A 21,692-nucleotide genomic window follows, 5' to 3' on the forward strand; every position below is an offset into this window, starting at 1 on the left:
AACCACAGAGTACTACTTTTGATTTTAGTCAATTTAATTATTTTTTTAAGCAATTATCAATTCAGTGATGTCTTTTATAGTTACCCTCTGTATTTCCTCCAGGGAAACAGAACCATTAAGAGCTCTGCATCTACACAGCTCCACAGGTATCTATATATCCCTCTCTCTATCTGTATTGAGGACAATCTGCTTTCCTGAGTCCACCCATTCAAATGCTGCTCTCATCCGGAAACACCCTCACAGGCACACCCCAAAATCATCTGGAACCCTTTGGCTCAGTCTCATTAACACACGCAATTAGCCATCATCCCTTACTTTTTAGTATTTCTATGATCTTCACTTCTTTGTGTATAAATAAGTTTTAGGTATTACGGGCCTTCTGCTAAAGGACTTCTTCAACTTTTCTTTTTAGCAGAGGTGTACTGGTAATGAATTGCTTCTGTTTGTTCAAACCGATACTTGACTTCATTTTTGAAGGATGTGTAATTCTGAGGCGGCAGGTTTTTTTCTCTTTCAGTATTTCAAAGATGTCACGCCATTGTCTTCTGGGTTGTATATATTCTAATGAGAAATCTGCTATGACTGTACTTGCACCGGCTTCAAGATTTTCTCTTTATCTCAGGTTTCCAGCAGTTTAAATGTTATTTGTCTACGTGAATTTCTTTTCCTCACATTTGCTGCTTGGGTATGCATTTGGAAGTCTTTCATTATGTTATTTTTGTTAGTTCTTCATATATTGTCTGTCTCATTTTTCCTCTTTTATTTGGCTTGTATAGCATTTAACTTCTCTTCCTCATGCTTTGACTCAGGTGTGATATACTTATATCCTTAAAGATGCTGTCTTTAAATTCCAGACTTCTTTGGCTGTCCTGCAAATGTAGTTCTCTCATAGCTTCGGAAAGAATTATAATTTAACAATTTATTTGCATTTTCTTGTTCTTATAGTGGAAGTGTTTTCTTTCTAAAATATAGCTTTCTATTTCTGAAGAATAAATGGAACTTACCACAATTTTTAACTTTGCTATAATTTAAAATTCAGATAAAAGTTGCAAAAATAGTAAGAGAAACTCCTAAATAACCTTTATCCAGATTCACCAATTATGTATTTATTTATTTATATATTTTTTGTCCTTTGTCTTTTTAGGGCTGCACCCGTGGCATATGGCAGTTTCCAGGCCAGTTGGAGCTACAGGTGCTGGCCTACACTACAGGCACAGCAACGCCAGATCTGAGACACATCTGTGACCTATACCACAGCTCAGGGCAACGCCAGATCCTTAAACCACTGAGCAAGGCCAGGGATCAAACCTGCATCCTCATGGATCCCAGGCAGGTTCGTTAACCACTGAGCCACGATGGGAACTCCAGATTTGCCAATTATTTATATTCCCCTCATTTGTTTTATCACTCTCTCTGCCTGTCTCTTTATATATATTTATCTAGCTACATCTATATTTGTGTATCTTATGAATTATTTTAGAACTGTTTAGTCATTGTATCTTTTACCCTACATATGCTAATAATGATTATTTTTCTAAGGACTTTTTCTTATAAACAAAAGTATATTTCTCATAATCAATCATATTCATATCTTGATCAGTATATATAAATGAGGCCTACAATACACAGAAGGACTTCTCAGAATTGCTGGCCCATACCCCTGTAAGCAGCAGTCCTATTAACTAGAGCTCCACATCTCTCTACACTTTTTTTAAAGGTAAAATTGCAATACATTGAAATGCGTAAATATTAAGTGTTCAATTTAATGAACTCTAAGGATGTACATGCTTCTAATATCACACTGAAATTGTACCTCTTCTCTGAAGCCAGCCTAGGCTAGCTTCCACATGCCACTTGAACATCCCTCTCTTATGAAACTTATTGCAATTATTTCTCTTTTATGTTCACTAGACTATGAATTCATTAAAGAAAGAGACTACACCTCTTCATTTTTGGGCCGCCACTTTCAAACAATATCTGGCATATATCAAGGTATCAATAAATGTTTGCCAGAGAAGTCAAATGGCCTTGGAAGCAAGAACCTGCAGCTTTAAATAAGGAAGCTGTGTAATTTTAAAGTGAAGATCTGCTTACTACTTCTACTAAATCACCAGTAAGGAACCTATGATAAGAATTGTCAAGACATGAAAGGGAAAAAAAGACAGGGGTTGGAACACCTATAAATCATTACGTTCTTATAACTCTTTACAAAGACATAGAACTCTGATTCATTCACACAGCCTTTGAAGTTGGTGGGTGGCACAAACTGCTACCACTATATTTATAGAGTAAGACCTTCGGTTTTAACAAGATATTTAAAAGTAAATATATGTTACTTGTCCAAAACCTAATGGAGATGAACTTTTTTTGTAATTCTTGGTTGATATGCTGACACCTGAAACTCAATATTATTTTCAGTTGTTTAAAAGTAGTGGGTAATCAAATCTGTTGACAGATATTTCCTCAGTATCACTAACTATCTTGGCAAAGGGATAGGCTACACAAATTGAAATTTGATTACGCAGTTGCTTCCAAATCATGTCTGGACTTGTTCTTCTTCTTATTATTAAAAAAAAGAAAACATGTATTCTTTTGAATATAATTAACTCAATAAATATTTTTAATCCCTCTGAGAAATACCACAGAATAGTTTTATGCAAATAACTCTCAAAAGAAAGGAGAACACCTCGATTCTGGCTGTGGATGATCCACTTGTCAACTAGAACTCTTAGGTAAGTCTAATACTTTTAGATACATGATGACAATAAAGCTACTTCCTACGGTTATTATGAAAACTAAATAAGATGATGATGATGATTATAATGATGATGATAAAAGATTACATTTACTGGACGCTTACCATATTCTAGGCACTCCTATTTATCTTGTATTCAATTTTCACAAAACCCCATGAAGTTCATTAGTATATGTTTAGATGAAAAAACTAGAGCTTAGAGAAAGTAAGTAACTTGCTCATGGCCACACACTCAGTAAAGCAACAGAGTAAGGATTCAGATCCAGGTCTCTCCAATATCAAAGTACAGCTGTAATTGTTCATCCTCCCTACACCTAATTGACATTTTTTTGGGGGGGCCATACCCGAGGCATATGGAGTTTCCCAGCTAGGGGTCCAACTGGAGCTACAGCTGCCAGCCTGCACCATAGCCACAGCAACGTGGGATCCGAGCCATGTCTGCGACTTATACCACAACTTACAGCAACCCTGGATCCTTGACCCACTGAGCGAGGCCAGGGATTGAACCTGCATCCTCATGGATTCATTTCCACTGAGCCATGACGGGAACCCCCTAATAGACATTTTTAGAACATCACACATAACGATTCAGGAGAAACATTCTTTTCAAACATTCTTTTCAAGGGCACATGGCCTGTTAACCAAGATAACCCAACAGCTGGGCCATAAAACAAGTCTGAATACATTTCAAAGGACTGAAATAATACAGACCATGTATTCTGACTACAAGGCAATTAATTAGAAACCAATAACCAGTATGTGGGAGGGATAAAACCCAAGTACTTGGAAATTAAACAACACACTTGCCAATAATCCGTGGGTAAAGAAAGAAAGTCACAAGATACAATTAGATAACATTTCAAACTGAATTATAATGAAAATATAGCATATCAAAATTTGTGAGATACAGCTAAAGAGAAGCTTACAGCTTTTAAATGCCTAGATAAGAAAAGGATAAATGTATAAACTCAATGACCTAATATTCTACAGTAAGACCTAAAAAAAGCAGGGTACAATCTCCAATCTCCAATGGTTCAGCTTACGATGTTTCCACTTCATGACGGTGTGAAAACAATGTGCATTCAGTTGGGATTTTGCTCTTTTCCTGGGCTAGCGATATGTGGATGAGTCTCTCGTGATGAGAGATACACTGATACACTTACAACTGTTCTGCTTTTCACTTTCAGTACAGCATTCAATAAATTAAAGATACTCAACACTGTATTACCAAATAGGCTTGTGTTATATGAGTTGGTTCAACTTTGGGTGAATGTAAGTTTTCGAGCATAGTTAAGGTAGGCTAGGCTAGGCTGTGTTGTTTGGTAGACTGGGTGCATTCAGTGCATTTTTGACCTATGATATTTTCCACTGACAATAGGTTCAGCAGGACACAATGCTCTCGTAAGCTGAGGAAGATCTGTAACTCCAAAGAAAGCAGAAAGGAGGCAGCTGTAAAGACGAGAAATCAGTGAAATAGAAAACAGATAAATGATAGAAAAAAATAACATATACAATAAATTTTGAAAGCATAACAAAATTGATAAAGCCTACATAAGCTGATCAAGAAAAAAAGAAAAATTACCAATATTAGGAATAAATGTGTGAATATACTAGCAAGGCTACAGGTATAATGAGCAACTTTATGTTAATAAATTCAACAACCAGATGAAATTCCTGAACAATACAACTTACTAAAACAGAAGACACAAGAAGAAATAGGAAATTTTATTAGCCCTGTATCTATTAAATAAATTGAATTTGTTATTGGAATCTTTGCTCAAACACAACCTCAGTGTCAGATGGGTTCACTGATAAACTGTTAAACATTTAGCTAGGAAAAGACATCATCCCTACACAAATGCTTTCAAAAACATAAGAGGAGGAAGCACTTCGCTATGTGTTTTATGAGGCCAGTATGATCCTAATACTAAATCTGACAGAGACATTTCAACGAAAGAAAATTAAAACACTAGTCATGTCAAACTGGCCACCAAGTTTAGTTTCCTTTCCACACTCCCAACAGCCAGACAAGCTTTCCTGAACTGGGGGGAGGAGAGGGAAGAGCAGGCTGGCTGACTAGTGGGTGATAATATCAAACTTTTGAGCAACCCCCCACTGAATGTGGAAGATAATGCAGTCCAAACTGATTTTCCTCAGGTTCCTTCAAGATCTAAACAGAAGCCAGGAGTGGGTAAAGCAATGTAAAAAATGTGACTTTGAAGCTAAAACACCTGATCTGCTAAACAAACATTATTGCCAAATACTCTGAGAAACCTATGGTTTGTAGAACTGGTACTTACAAGAGAGTTGTCTGAGATTATGCTAAGCCAGCAGGAGTTGATTTCACTAGACATCTGAACAATCCCCATAGCCGACAATGAAAATGAATAAAATAATTGAGTGACGATGAAATCAGAACAGAGGAAAAACATGGTAAAACTTCTAGACATGAGCAATCACAGAAATAAACAACGGCAATACTCAGAACTCCAACTCAGAGGAAGAAGGTAAAGAGTAAGATGAAGACATTTTATCCTTAAACTTTGCAGAGAATGAAAACAAAGAGCACCGGAAATCTTTATTTGAAGTCTGAGTCTTATAAAGCACGCAGTCTGGATTAACGTGAAACTGACAAAATCTCCGAAGATCTGTCTTCTCCTTAGGATGTTCAAGCACTGCTGGAGTGCAGGATACCTTCTGGCGAGGCAGTTCTGAGAAAGTGCTTCCAGACAACAGCAGCTGGCACATCAGCCCTTTTGAAAACACATCAGAAACAGGTGCTGGAGCCTGCAAGAGCTCCGTGGGAAAGACACAGGGAAATGAGAAACTCATCTCTTCTCCTCTATCACTGATAACGAGGGGGACATGCCGGGGGAAGAGTAATCCGCAGTGTTGGTGAGGTTCACCGATGAGTATCAAGGCCAGGTAGAGGAATACAGGCTTTCCACTTTCTGAAGCTGATACAGAAATTTTGGCTGTGAAATTTCACAATATGATAACGGAGGAGGGAGGGACAAACAAGGAGCACTGATGTGGTCTGGCTCAGATTATGTCTAGTGGACTTTCTCTCAAACGCAAGTCATGGTAACTAGACTTTTAGAGAAATAACCCCAAGATAGCTACACAGTCTATTCTTCCTCTGCCTGAAATACAAAGTTGTCAAAAGCAGTGTCTGTTGGGAGTTCCTGTAGTGGCTCAGTGGTTAACGAACCCAACTGGCATCCATGAGGATGCGGATTCAATGCCTGGCCTCACTCCGTGGGTTGAGGATCTGGCGTTGCCGTGAACTGTGGTTGTAGGTTGCAAATGCAGCTTGGATCTGGCGTTCCTGTGGCTGTGGTGTAGGCCAGCAGCTGTAGCTCCGATTAGACCCCTAGCCTGGGAACCTCCATATGCCGTGGGTGCAGACTTAAAAAGACAAAAAAAAAAAAAAAGACTAAATAAACAAATAACAGACTTTGGAGAAAATTTCCAGAGCCACACTTCTAATATTTCATTGCAGCCGGCAGCATGATGTGGAGCTGCATTGTATGAAGAGATAGAAAATATGTTTGAAATAAATTTGAGAAACACACGATTCAGCACCAAACTTGGTATTTCAATGGAATTTTCTAGGAACTTCCTCTGGGCTCAGCAAGATAATTCCAAGTAACCACTGAGAATTACTATAAACAGTCTCTCAACAATGAGGCACATTATTCAGGACTTTAAGGACATGTTCTTGGAACATCATCTCACAGTTCTGAAATGCTTATCCCTTGCAGCTCAGTCATAGCACAGCTCATATTCAACACCACACCAGCATGACCAAAGTGACTTATCCATTCCTGATACACTCTCTGCCAACTTGCCTTCTTGGAGGATCAAACCAAAACACAGATGAAAAGACACAGAGCTCCCATGGACAAAGCCCCCTATCTGTCTCATTTCAAGTTTTTTCTTAATGTCTATGCTTGGGTGAAGGTCCTGTATATTCTTCCTTGATGAGGTTTGAGAATGAAAGCAATAAAATTAGGTGAAGGCATCTTAAGCGTAATTAAGAAATATTTCAACAGACTAGAGGTCAAATAACTGTACTTTGATTATTAAACTATGAGCTTAATTTGATGGTATACACATATATAAAAGTATACGTTTAAGCCAGATTTTCCTATAAGTACTTTAAAAAACACCAAAAATACCTAAGAGAAGGTTTAAAAATAGACTTTATCCTTATAGTTGATATTTGGAGGAAAAGCTTCAAGATGTATATAGGCCACTTATTCACTGAATATTTGCTTCTGGGCCTTCTATTGAATGCATTAAACATTCATAAACTACCTGTTAAATGGCCACTGTTTGAACTTTCATTCTTCAAAGACCACTCATTTCAGAAGACAACATTGGGAAAATATTTCACTCCTCTGTGATTTCTGCTGGTAGTTCTCTGGAGACATTTCAGTTGAATTATTTGGAACATAACATTATTATTGCAGTGAATCAAATTATTAGATAATAGCTTTCAATTCTTGAAGAAGTACATTTTGGAGAGGTGTGTGGAGAAGGCATAAGTTTCATAAAATACTGCAATAAAGATGAGGAGGAATTGATTAGTAGGTGTTTTAGTACGTTGTTAAAAATCTATAATGGGCAGTCAAGGAAATTAGCAACAAGTAGAAGAAACTGTGAGCTCACCAAATAGAGACTGCAGTGTAGACTTTGTCTCCACTGAGTGAGTGTAGAGAAAATTGAAGTTTGAATAGAAAGCAATCCACTGTGGTTCTACCTCTGATTGTTATTTACAATCATTTGTTGAATTTATAATCAACAAGCATAATCTTTCTAGCAGGTGTGCACTGAACATGGTCAAGATAGAATCAGAGGCCAAGGCTACTATTTATCTGATTGTTTTTATTTTTCTGTGATCATATATACTGTCTTGTCTTGATTTATAAAAATTACATGGGAAAAATATAAATTCTGTATATATCAGAATAATACAGAATTTTTTAAAAATAGCATCCTATTCATATATCTTTTTACTTCTCTGAAGATCTTGATAGCTTTTGCGAAGCAGCAGAGGAGCTTATATTTCCCTGCATAGTCTGTTTCTTGCTTGGTTGATTTTTTTGTGTGTATTATGCCTATATATTCTTTGGCGGAGGTTTGTTCTCTTTAAATGTCTGATAATCCTTGCTCTTCACTCATATTTAATTTTTTTTCTTTTTTATGGCCACGCTTATGGTATATGGAAGTTCCCAGACTACAGGTGGAATTGGAGCTGCGGCTGCCAGCCTACACCACAACCACAGCAATGCCAGATCCAAGATACTTCTGAGACCTAAACTGCAGCCCCTGGCAACACTGTATCCTTAATCCACTGAGTGAGGCCAGGGGTCAAACTAGCATCCTCATGGGTATTAGTCAGGTTCATAACACACTCAGCCACAATGGGAACTCTGGAGTAATACAGAAATTAGTGCTGTTATTTTGGAGAGAAATATTTTGTATAATGTATTTAAATCTATACAGAATGTAAATTTTATTTTTAAAGAAAAATTTTAAAAAGTCCTTTATAACCACAGACTCAAGACTCCTTAGCAAGTCACAAATGAATCCAGCAATATATTAACAGAATGATAGGCCATGAAAAAATAGTTTATCCTAGGAATACAAGGTAGGTTTCATGTTGAAAAATCAATCAATATTACTCATCATAATGATAGGCTAAAGGAGCAAAACCATAGCATCTTCTCAACATATGTTTAAAAAGCACTTGACAAATTAAAAAAAAAAAAAAATCTAGGTAAACCAGAAATAAAAGGGAACTTCCTCCACCTGATAACTGTATTTATGAAAATCGCATAGTTAATACTATACAATTTTTCCTCTAAGACCAGACACAGGGCAAAGATATCACCTCTTAATGTTGTAATGGAGGCCCTAGCTAGTGAACTAGGGCTAGAAAATGAAATAAAGAACATAACGTAATTGTATGAAAATTCTAGGGAACCCATACGTCACTACTAGAATAAGAAAATTTTAAAGTGTGGTAGGATACATTGTTAATATTCTAAAATTAACTGTCCTTTTATATTTTACTGGTTTGATGGTAATAAAATTGAAAATTTTCACTAACAATAACTATGAAAACAAAATATTTTAGAAACATAACTTAGAAATAATTTAAACACAAACAGGTAAGACCTCTCCAATAAAAACTGCAAAACACTGCTGAGAGAAATTCCGGAAAACCCAAATAAATGGACATATATACCATGTTCATGAATTAGAAGCCTCGAGTAAATTGAAAAAAAAAAGAACTAAGTTGGAGGATTTACACTCTCTGAATTCAAAATTTACTAAGGGTACATTAATCAGGACAGTGTGATACTGGCATAAGGACTGAGAAATACCAATATAACAGGATTGGGAGCCCAGAAATAGACCCATGCTCAATCAACTAATTTTCAACAAAGGAACCAAAGCGATACATCGAGATCAAGGAAAACATTTTCAATGAAAGGTACTGGAATAACTGGATATTCAAGTAGAAAATGTTTATCCAAAAGGAATCTGGATATTCTTCAGCATTGCTCTTGTTTAATACACTAATCTGATTTGTTATCCTCTTCTACTTATGCATGAGTAATGTGGTACGGCTCACCAAAGCACTGTTTCCACTATTATAATAATATTCTTCTTCTTTTTTTTTTTTTGGTCTTTTTGCCATTTCTTGGGCTGCTCCCTCAGCATATGGAGGTTCCCAGGCTAGGGGTTGAATCGGAGCTGTAGCCACCAGCCTACGCCACAGCCACAGCAACGCGGGATCTCAGCCGTGTCTGCAACCTACACCACAGCTCACGGCAACGCCGGATCCTTAACCCACTGAGCAAGGCCAGGGACCGAACCCGCAACTTCACATTTCTTAGTCGGATTCGTTAACCACTGCGCCACGACGGGAACTCCTATTATAATAATATTCTTACTGTAGGAATGCTTTTATAAAAATAACCTTTTAAGTTATAAAAGCAATATTTTTATTAATGAAAATTCCACTGTTAAAGTATAAAGTAAATGAAAATTACCCATGGTCTCAAAATCCAGAGATCACCCAAAACGACCTTTTGGGTTGGTCTTTCTAATTTTTGCATATGGTGTCATAAAAATTGTATAATGCATTTTCACCTAATGTTATTTTGCATGTAGTTTTATTTTTTCAAGACTGAGATTTTATTATTTTGTTTGCATGTAATATGACAATATTAGCTTTCATTTCAGCCTATTTTTATGACACTTGTAACTGCATTTCCTGAAGACATATATTTTAATCACACACTACATCCAAACTGCACTTCCAATAGACATCTATTTTTGGAGTATCTGCCAAAATCATAATGACAATATGACAATGACATGGAAATTGCCCGTTTCAGAATTCCCTATCCAAAATGTAATTGTACTACTGAACAAGCATGACTCAGAGAAGCAATCATGGAACAAATTTTATTTTAAATTTAAACTGCTACTTTAAATTTATTTTGTATGTTTAGTTCTTCTCTTGCCCCTGATGAAATTTAGGGAAGGTCACAAAACTGAGCATTTCAAAATTATATTTCAGTATCCTGCTACAAGAAAGACCACAGAAGCAATCTCTAGGCAGCCACATTTACAGCAGATAATCTGTTCCAAGGCCACAATCGATTGTTAAAGTTCTGGTAACCTGAACCAAATGGGTCGACTCCACTCTCACCCGGGAATTTCAAAATCACATCCGGAGGGAAGTCTGCCTGCAATTATAGCCCACTTTGTGGACCGAGGATCAGAGAAATGGCGTCTTTGGAGAGAAAGAAGAGAGGAGGAAATGGAAAAAGAAGAAGCAGATATGAACCAAGAGCACTTCCTGGATTCTGCCAGCTGTTTATCGTCAGTTTCACTTCCTTCCAGAACTCCAGCAGCATTTCTGCCTTTGGGTTCTGTAAAACCCCTCAAGCACTGTAATACCCAACTTGTAACTTCTTGGGTTTTTTTTTTTTTTTTTGTCAAATCAGGTTTTTGTTAAGGAGATGCAAATAGTACAAAAATGAATAAGGACTGTGGGAGGTTTCATTCCATAAACAACCAACCCTATTCATAATCAGTATATCCTCTGGCTTTGTCCATGGATGAAGGCCCTTCTCTGATCTGTTGCCTCCATCTGAGGGTCCATGTAGCTGTAAATTTAGAATGTTTTCTGATCACTCACCAAGGTGAGTGACTGCAGAGTTACCCAGATCATCTTTTAAAACATCAGTGTCAAACTTTTTTTTGAGGGGGGGGATTTTTTTTGCCAATATTTTTTCTAATAGTTATTTCCCCAATACAATTTTTTTCCTACTGTACAGCATGGTGACCCAGTTACACATACACGTACACATTCTATTTTTGCACATGATCAGGCTCCATCATAAGTGACTAGACATAGTTCCCAGTGCTGCACAGCAGGATCTCACTGCTAATCCATTCCAAAAGCAATAGTTTGCATCTATTAACCCCAAGCTCCCCAACCACCCTACTCCCTCCACCTATTTTCCCTGATTTGAGAGAGTACATTGCTAGAAAATGCATAGGATTTAATATTCAGTGACTCCTTCAGATGAGTTTTTCATTCTAATCCCTTAGTGTTGTTCTTAGAAAGGAAATCAAGTTGTATTTGTCTTACTATTATTTTCAAGATAGTCAATAATGTTAACACTGTGGGAATAAAGTGACTTGCGGTTTTTTGGCCTCTGAATGTCAATGAGTTCTGTTTTCATAAATTTGCCTTGGATGAAACATAAATTTACATGACATGTTTTTAGTGACTAAGGCAAAATTCATTCACATTGCTAAATAAACAATTTCCAGTATTACCAATATAATCTGCATTGGTTAGCGTAGTTCTAAGGATATGTCTAGAAAATAGAAGATAGCAGAGAATTAACATAACCCTAAAACATCCTAATATTAATTTTTCATCACATAATTTAGAAAATTATCTTTACAATTTATATTGCAGACTCTATCTTGGGTGAAATATTTTTAGCTTAGAAAACCAGTCTGTAAAATGTATCAGGTTTTAGAAACTTGGTTTCTTCGCACTCTTAAACTATCGTGAAACTTCATTAAATTAAATGAATTGAGCAAAACTTATTCAATAAATATTCAACATTGTGCTAGGTGAAGGAGATGTTGTAGGGAAAAAAAAAAGAGATGTAGCCTTTGACCTACTATAAAGAAATATAAAACAATAACTATAAAACAAAACAATGTAGAATGATGTGTAGGCTGATTTTTAGAAGGTCTGAGATGGGGGAGAGAGGAATGGAAAAAGCAAAAGAAGCTAAGAACAGGCAAGGGGAGAGTACATCTCATTCTGATCATTTTTCTCTCATTCTTTTCTTGGGGTGCCACTGAAATGAACTGAAGCTGAAATGATCACAGAGAATTTCTTAGAGACGTGGGATTTGATGTGGGACTTGAAGGAAGAGACAGGATTTGAAAGGATAGACGGCTAAGTAGACAACATAAGCCAAAGAATGGAAATGAGAATACATTCAGTTTTGCAGAGGAACAATCTGACCAGTGTTGGAGGCCATAGGAAACAATACGGGTGAATGTGATGGAAAAAGAGAAGTCAAAGGATCTTAAACATGGAGAACACAGGGAATCACGAGCAGAGGAATAACAGGATGAAACTGGGTTTGGGGAGATTCGTCAGGCAAGATTATGAAAGCACATTGCAACGGTGGAGACTAGAGTCTGGCAGGGTCACTAGGGCCTTGCTGTAATGCTCCTTCCATGAGCCGTGGACTGCGGCAGTGTCGCTGCAAATAGGGACGATGCATAAGACCTTTTCAAGAAAGACAACTATAAGAGTTCCCTTGTGGCACAGTGGGTTGAGGACCTGGCATTGAAACTGCAGCACTTTGGATTGCAGCTCCGGCATGGGTTTGACCCCTGGCCTGGGAACTTCCACATGCCATGGGCTCAGCCAAAAAAAAAAAAAAAGACAACTATTTGATCTTGAGGCAGAGTTGGAGATGATGGTAGACCTTCTTGTCTAAAGGAGTTGGGAGGCAGGAGGCAGGAGCTTAGAGAAGAGGACAGTACGGAGAAGTAGGCTGACACAGATTTAGTTTTCAATGACATAGAAATTACAGCTGAAGCCAAGAGAATGAGGGGTTCCTGAAAGAAGCAATGTGAAGGAGAGATCAGAGAAATGCGCGTGGAGAGGCACCCATTTTTAGGGTATAGGACTAATAAAATGAGCCAATGCAAGAAGAAACATGTGGCCTGGGCTATAAGTGAGACTCAGAGAGTGCGGCCAGAGAACTAAGGCGGCAGACCGGTTAAGGAGGAGGACACTGTTACCAGGGCTGGAAGAAGGGGGATGTGCGAGAGGACGAGGACCTTAGGGGGAGAGTTACTAGTGACCTGGGATGAGAAACAGACCATGTGGCTAAGGGAGGAAGGGAGCCATCAGGTGATGAGCCAGTGGACACAGGCGGAATAATGAAGCTGTTAGGACTTCTGATGGCAACTCTACCTGAATCCTGGCTCCACCCAGACTGGGCAACTTAACACACAGAAGTTGACCTTAAGTCTCCACGCACTTGACTGAGCTGTGTCCCCCCACATTCATGTCCTTCCCAGAATCTCAGAATGTGACCTTATTTAGAAATAGGGTTGCTGCAGATGTAACCAGCAAAAATGAGGTTATGCCATGGTAGAGTGGGCCCTTAATCTAATACGACTGAGGTCCTTATAAGAAGAGGAAAGGGCACAGAGAGACACACACACAGGGACGATGACCACATGAAGATGCAGGTAGAGACTAGAGTTAATGTGCAGCTATGAGCCAAGGAAAGCTCAGGAGGACGGGTAACAGCAGACATTAGGAAAAAGGCACAGAACAAATTGTCACCTAGAAACTTGAGAGAGTAGAGCCCTGCTGAAAACTTGATTTTGGACTTCTAGCCTCCAGAACTGTGAGAAAATACATTTCTATGGTTTTAAGCCACCAAGTTTGCGGTACTTTGTTATGGTAGCTCCAGCAAATTAATATTCCTGGTTACCTTATATTTAAAGTGAGGATACTACGGAGAGTATATGAAAGAATATATAAGGAGAGTGATATGAAAAATGCTGAGCACAGTGTCTGTCCCATTGGAAGAGTTCAGTTGCGTGTTGCCATGTATTGTTTTTCTTTGAACGGTTCGGTGTAGAAGAAAGGAAAAAGTGGTCCTAGAGAAACCATGCACATGGTCAAATAAATGTTGTCGTTGTTTCTCCCCAAACAGTGGTTATAGGTGCATATTTATCTTCTGAGAGAGGGACAAACTAAAGAATTTAGAGATGATACATATCTTCGTCAAAGACCAAGCCCAATGCAAATGAAAGACTATAAAGTTATGACTATAAAGTATGAGACCACATACTTTAATGATTTACTACCATTTATATATAATTCCACACTGCTGTCATCCTTCAGCAAAGACAAGCTGGAAGGTCTATTCTGACTCTAATAGCGTTGTCATTACTTCATATATATATATATATATATATATTTTTTTTTTTTTGGTCTTTGCCATTTCTTGGGCTGCTCCCTCAGCATATGGAGGTTCCCAGGCTAGGGGTCAAATCAGAGCTGCAGCCACCAGCCTACGCCAGAGCCACGGCAACACAGGATCCAAGCCGCATCTGCAACCTACACCACAGCTCATGGCAACACCGGATCCTTCACCCACTGAGCGAGGCCAGGGATCAAACCTGCCACCTCATGGTTCCTAGTCGGATTCGTTAACCACTGCGCCACGACAGGAACTCCCACTTCAAATATATTTTAATTTTCTAAACCAGGAGGTTCCAAACTACACAGACAAAAGTTTCACGACTTATGACACATTTCGTTTTTGATCAAAAGATCAAGGTGGTCACTCAACTGACATGTTACCAAGAAACTTATATTTCCAAATGTCAAACCCACCCTTAAATTATAAACATTGGCACCACTGATGCTATTTTTAGCATTACAAAATACCATTGATAGTATTTTTTAAAACCATGCCAAATATTTATCAAAGTAGTCTTAAATACCAAACGTGAAAGAAAACATTCTGATTTCAAATACAGTATCAATCTTGTTGGCATAAATGCAGATGAATTCAAACAAGGCAAGCCTTTTAATAAAAGTTTTTAAAGTACATATTAAACATCAATCTTTTCTCAGATACTTAAAAAGTTAAGCCCTAACTGGTTCTCACTGAAGCAGTGATGGAATTTTTACTGGTAAACTTCCAAACAAGGTCCACTCAGCAATTTCTAAATAAGTACATTTATTTTTTTCCTTCTCATATCTTATATCTCAGTATGCATGAGAAGAAAATGGCCTTGTTTTTCAAAGGCTTAAATAGAATAGGAATGAATAAACAATAATTTCAAAATGCTTAATAATCTATTCACATCATGTCCAGATTTTCAGAAAGGAAGAAGGACAAGCAAAGGGAAAAAGGGTCATTTTTAATTTATCCTCACTTTAACTTTCCCAGAATTTCCAGACAGGGAGAAAAAAAAAAGAGATCATTAACAAAAGTCACTTTGCTTAAAATGAGATCTTTTTAAGTGGGCCTCTTAGTATGTGTGAACCACAAATTTTTCATTACCTAATCTTCACCCTGAACTAAATTAAATTCTTTATTCACCCTTCTACTATATTTTGTGCATCATATTTCACACTGAAATACTACCTTGCACTTTAATTGAGCTTGGAAATCCAGGACAAATATAAAGAGGGTGAAATAAAAGAGGAGGATGCCTTGGAGGCCAGACTCTGAGAAGCAAGAACTGCAACCTGGTTGCAGAGAGGAAGTTGCATTTTGTTGTGCAACTTGTTGGTTACACAGAACTCTTGGCTTAATGCTGAGAGATGGTATCTGATCAACCATTGCCCAACTCACTCCTTGCTCAATTGCTGTCTGTTAATTTGATATTAAGACACAATCTTCCACTCCTTTGGTCATCAGGAGTGATGGAGGAACTAAGAGAGGAAGCTGAGTGCCCTAGTTGATACAACCTTTTCTCGAATTTGGAATTGGGTCACATGACCTTGGCTATGAGGAAGGCTCTGATTCATTCTATCCTCCCCTTATAATTCCCTCAGCGTTTATGAAATATATATATGGAATATATGTATGTTGTATATATGTCTATAACTGACTATATAATTACACTGTGTGTGTATATGTAGAATATATTTACTAAGTACATGACTATATTATTTAAGATATAAAATATATATTATTCCTATAATATATAATACCTGTGTTATGTTATTATACATATTACTATAATATTACATATAATAAGTATGTATAACGCATTACATGTGGACACACAACACAGTAATGTATATGTATATAATTATATAATGTTAGAGTATAAAAACACATATCACACATGTACACACAACACACATAATATACATGTATATATAATTATATAATATTAGTGTATACTCTCACTGTCTTATTGTTTCTAATAAATGTTTTATTCTCTTAAACCAATGCAAGGATCTTCAAGTTGTTGAAGAATGTTTTCTACTTCTTAACACATATGATTAGCATAATGAAAGAAAAATCATGAAAATGATAAACTTCGGTTTATACTCATACTTTTACAATGGGCTAGATGCTCTTGTTATATTTCTAGTTACCTCAGATATTTCCTATACGAGCTTGAAAATGTTACAGTATCTAGGATGGCATAAAAAGTGGCCAGGGGAAAAATTTACATTTAGATTTAAAAATTTTTTTTTGTCTTTTTGCCTTTTCTAGGGCCGCACCTGCGGCATATGGAGGTTCCCAGGCTAGGGGTTGAATCGGAGCTGTAGCCACCGGCCTAGGCCACAACCACAGCAACGCGGGATCTGAGCCGCGTCTACAACCTACACCACAGCTCACAGCAACGCCAGATCCTTAACCCACCGAGCAAGGCCAGGGATCCAACTCGCAAGCTCATGGTTCCTAGTTGGATTCGTTAACCACTGCGCCACGATGGGAACTCCAGATTTTAATTTTTTAATGCAACAAGATATTTCCAGTTGAAGTCAATATATGATGGATTGATTAAAGTAACTTAATTGGATAGAATTTTAAGAGGGAGTAGAGTAGTGAGGTAATACTCATTTTGTATATGGCCAAAAATATTAGATGGTCGGTCAGGATGAGTGAAGGAGGATGGTCTGGATGAGCTCCCCAGGAAACTTCTGCCTGGTTAGCAGGACTGTGTGGGTAAACAAGATCCACTCGAATTCTTTGGGCCTGACGGATAATTTGGACACTAAGATTTGATTATTAAACGAATTTGCCAACAGACCTCCAGGAAATAGGATCACTGGAAACATTAAGTACGAAATAATACTCTCAGAGCAGTATTGGAATATTAATTAGATTAGCCGAAGGGCTGAAACAAAAGTCCCCAAACACAATAGCTCAACGCAGAGTAAATTCCAAGTGGGTTCCAGACTTTGGCTGACAGCAGCTTTGAAGCCTTCAACGTGAGCATTCCAGGGTACTTGGGTATCACCACCCGACTGGTCAGAAAAGTGAGAGAGCACGAAGGAACAGGTACGGGAGGTCTTCACACACCCAGTCTGAAGTGGCGCACATCACACGCGGGTCCGCTCCGTGGTCACACCTAACAAGGGAGGCTCAGAAACCGATCTGGCTGTGTGCCCAGGAGGGAGAGAGGAGGTTCTGGTGAACAGCTAACGTCTCCATCATAACATCCATTCAACAAGCAGCTATGACTTGACCGTTGACTTTGTTAAGTTTCAAGCCCCTGCAGTCTTACGAAAACAAGGGGACAGTGGGGGACTGGCAGTTAAGCACAGGGGATCTGGAGTCAGGCAGCATGCGGCTAGGTGACCTTGACAGGACACTGGCTCAGAGCCAGTTCCCTCACAGCCTCAACTTAAATGGATGTTGTGAGGATTACAGTCTAGTACACGGAAGATGGAAAGCGTTAAATAAATGATAGCTTTTAAGTAAAACAATTCTACTTTTCATTTTAGGCTCTTCAAATAACTTGAGGGCTACGTCTCCTGTTGAGCATATTACATAACCACGGTGTTTTCAAAACTCCTGAACATCCTGGGTTACCCTTCTGTGATGGCTAATTTTATGTGTCAACTTGGCTGGGCCATGGGGTGCCCAGATACTTGGTCAAACATTATTCTGGATGTTTCCCTGAGGGTGTGTATGGATGACACTAATATTTGGTTCAGTTGACGGAGTACAACAGGTTGCTCTTCTTCATGTGGGTGGGCCTCATCCCATCAGTTGAAAGCCTCAAGAGACCAAAAAGGCTCCCCGGAGTCAAGGAGATGCTAAAATGACGACAGCTCTGCCCTCTGTTATTACTGAAATTCACCCTGGCGCCAGGAGGTTGATAAACAGCAATGCAGACCTCTTTGAGCAACTGGAGAACCCGGTAGCTCTGCACACTGATCCAGGAGTTAGAGCAGCCAAAGCAAGGGAATTTCCAGCAGGGCAGGGAGGACTACAGAAACTCATGTCTGAGAATGCAGATCTCAGATATAGCCAGGCGTTCTCAGTTCTGCAAAGTCGTGACACATACTGAGAGGCAAATCCAGCCATTTCTTGTTGGGAACTCTGTGAATGGGGTGATTCCAGGGAACAAGAGCCAAGCCTCCTTTTCAGACGGAAAGACTTAAACTTATAACATGTCTTGGGAAAATACTGATTCAAAATGATCAGCTCTGAGATGCAACCTGGTAAAATGACTGAACTTCGCACATAAGAAAATAATTCTTTGGGCACCCCAGCAAAAATATGAGGTATCTATAAAAACAAGAACGTCAACCACTCTTAGCCACCGTTGATTCCAGGACAATAGAGAAATATCTGAAAACGCCTCAGTGAAGAAAAATGTAGTTCATTGATTATAAAAATATATTTTATCTTCACTCAAGTTAAACTTTTTGATGTACAATTCTTAACTTTTAATGCATACATAGATTCATGTAAGCACCACCACAATGAAAATACAGAACAATACTATCAGCCCCCTCCCAAGCTCCCTGAGCTGTCCCTTTTCAGTCAAACCCTCCCTTCACCCCAACTCTGGAAAACGAATCAGTTTTCAGTCACTACAGTTCCGTCTTTGGAAGAATGTCATATGCATGGAATCGTACAACACAGAAGCTTTGGAGACCAGCTTTTTTTTCCACTCACGTAATTGCCTTAATGCCTTTAAGCATCACCCAAGTTGTTGCGTGTACCGATGGGTTTTTTTTTAATTGCTTATTACTGAGCAGTATTTGATCATATGGTTTCTACGTATTACATGGTACAATTGGCTCATCCATTCACCTACTGAAAGACATTTGTGCTGTTTCCAGTCTTGAGGGTTTATGAATACATTTGCTATAAACTTTCTGCTGTTAAACCCACCCAGTGAATTCTTAATTTTGATTAATGTATTTTTGAAATATGTATTTTTAATCGACTTTATTTTGGGGGGCAGTTTTAGGTTCACAGCAAAATTGAGCAGAAAGTGTAGAGTTCCTATATGCTCCTTTTGCCCAGAGACCACAGCCTCCCCCCTGTCAACACCCCACACCAGAGCGGAACCTTTGTTACAAATGATGGATGTTACTGTATTTCTCAGTCCTGAAATTTCCCCTTAGCTCTTTTTTATAACTTCCCATTTTTTTGTTGAGATTGTTTGCTCTTGGTTGCTTGAACACTTCATAAAAGCTGCTCTGAAAGTCTTTGTCAGATAATTCTAACATCTGTGTCTTCTTGGGGTTGACATCTGTTGATTGTCTTTTCTCATGAGAATTGAAATTTTCCTGGCTTCTCATATGTCCAGTGATTTTGGATTGTTTCCTAGACATTTTTAATATTTGAGACTCTGTACTTTATTTAAATTTTATAGAGAATATTGACATTTTTAAAAGTAAGCAATCAATGTGGTCTGGTTCTGGTCACAAGTTCAGACCAGCTTCTGTGGGTGGTAGTTGAAGTCCTTTGTAGTGCTACTTGGAGCCTTCCCATGGGGATACCACCAAGGTGCCAGTCTGCTACCTGGACAGTAGTGCATTTTAGTAGCAAGGGCTGCTATAATAAATGTCATAGGTTGGGTAGCTTAAACAACAAACAGTTCAGCGTTCTAGAGGTTGTGAAGTCCAAGCTCAAGGTGCCAAAAAGATTCTACATCTGCTTAAGGTTCACGGCTAGATGTCCTCACATGGCTGAAGGAGATCATTTGTATTGTGCCTTTTCTTATAAGGGCACTAATTCTATTCATGAAGTCTCCACCCTCATGACCTAATTACCTCCCAAAGGCCCTATCTCCAAATAGCATCACATTGGGATTAGGGCTTTAATATATGCATTTTAGGGGGACAGAAGCAGAGCCCATAGCATCTCTCCTTATTTCAGTTCTCCAAGTCTACTGCACGCTGTTAAGGGTCAGAGCCATGAATGCACAACTCGGCAGAAGTCTAGAAGTTCATTAACAACTTTATGTGGTTGCCGTCCATAAGCTCTTCCTTTCCTGTGATTTCCCCAATGATTTTTTGTTCCTGGGGGTTTCCCTTTTCAGGCCTTTGGCCAAAGCGTGGAGCTTTATTTAACCCGCTTTCTATCATACTTCCCATGGTTGCACCTGTCACACAGCAGAAGAACAAAGAGCAAAAAAGCAACAGGGTTGGTCCAATCCTCTTGGAACCAAAGCTTCTTCAACCACAGAAGAAACACCCACAGGTTTTTAGCCTCCTGCAGCCAGACCTCTATGGACTGCTGTTGCTGCTGCCACAGTTACAGGATTCCTTGGAGGCTGGGACTAAAAGCACAAAGAAAAGAGAAAAGAAAACAGACTACTTCTGTCACTCTCTCTGAGTGTTGGGAGACTCTTGCCCTGCTCTCCAGAGAAACAAGAGGATCTCTGGAGGAATCTTTATTAGTGACTGGTCGATGTCCAGGTTCTGTGCTATCCTGAGCCTAGGCCAGGGGATGCCAGAGGAGAAAATACAGGAAACTCATGGTATGTTTTGTGGCATTTCTTTTTTTTTTTTTCTTTTTGTCTTTTGTCTATTTAGGGCCACACCTGTAGCATATGGAGGTTCCCAGGCTAGGGGTCCAATCGAGCTGTAGCTGCTTGCCTACACCACAGCCACAGTAATGCAAGATCCGAGCCGCGTCTGCCACCTACACCACAGCTCCTGGCAACGCCGGATCCTTAACCCACTGAACAAGGCCAGGGATTGAACCTGCGTCCTCATGGATACTAGCGAGGTTCGTTAGCCACTGAGCCAAAATTTGAAATTTTGTAGCATTTCAAATTCTCATCATCCTCTCCAATCTCTCTGGGACTTGTTAATTTTCGAAGTCTCCCCTGCCGTTTAAGTGCAGGAGCTACAGTCCATAGAAGACTCCGAGTGAAGGAGGTTTACTCCATTTAAGCTTCACCCGGACCCCAGCATTAATTTTATACTTGCACAAACTTTCATTCAGGTGTAAAGCAGAAGGAAAAGCCAAAGACTTCAAGGACTATGGTGGTTTCCACAGGCGTTCTTAACGTCAACGATGAAGTAATATTATGTAACCAACAGAAGTTGTGAGGGAAAGAGAGAAGGGGAGGAAGTGTAAATACGCCGAGCTGGGGTTGAAAAGATAGTCAGAGTGGCTAAAATTCAGGACGAGGCCACACAAAGGCTAATAATGGCAGTTGCCCGAGGAGCATTCAGCAGTCAGGGAACCTCGGCAGCGGGGAGGGCTTTTCACTGAGCACAGGTCATAGGATGGGAGTTTCCAGCCATGTCCCTGTACTACATTAAACAAAACCAGCAGGAAAAGAGATGTAGTGCCTGACCACCAGGCGAATCCTTCACAAGTCCTTTTGGCTTGTTCTT

At 38.9% G+C, this 21,692-nt stretch overlaps 1 protein-coding gene across 1 annotated transcript in view; it reads right to left on the reverse strand.

The window, feature by feature from the left end:
• The window catches only part of NEDD9 (neural precursor cell expressed, developmentally down-regulated 9), a 286,215-nt gene that overhangs the window by 257,859 nt on the left and 6,664 nt on the right, over positions 1 to 21,692 (reverse strand). The window lies entirely within an intron of this gene.

The sequence above is a fragment of the Phacochoerus africanus genome, chromosome 9, assembly GCF_016906955.1.
Source record: "Phacochoerus africanus isolate WHEZ1 chromosome 9, ROS_Pafr_v1, whole genome shotgun sequence".
In the NCBI taxonomy this organism is placed as follows: Eukaryota; Metazoa; Chordata; class Mammalia; order Artiodactyla; family Suidae; genus Phacochoerus; species Phacochoerus africanus.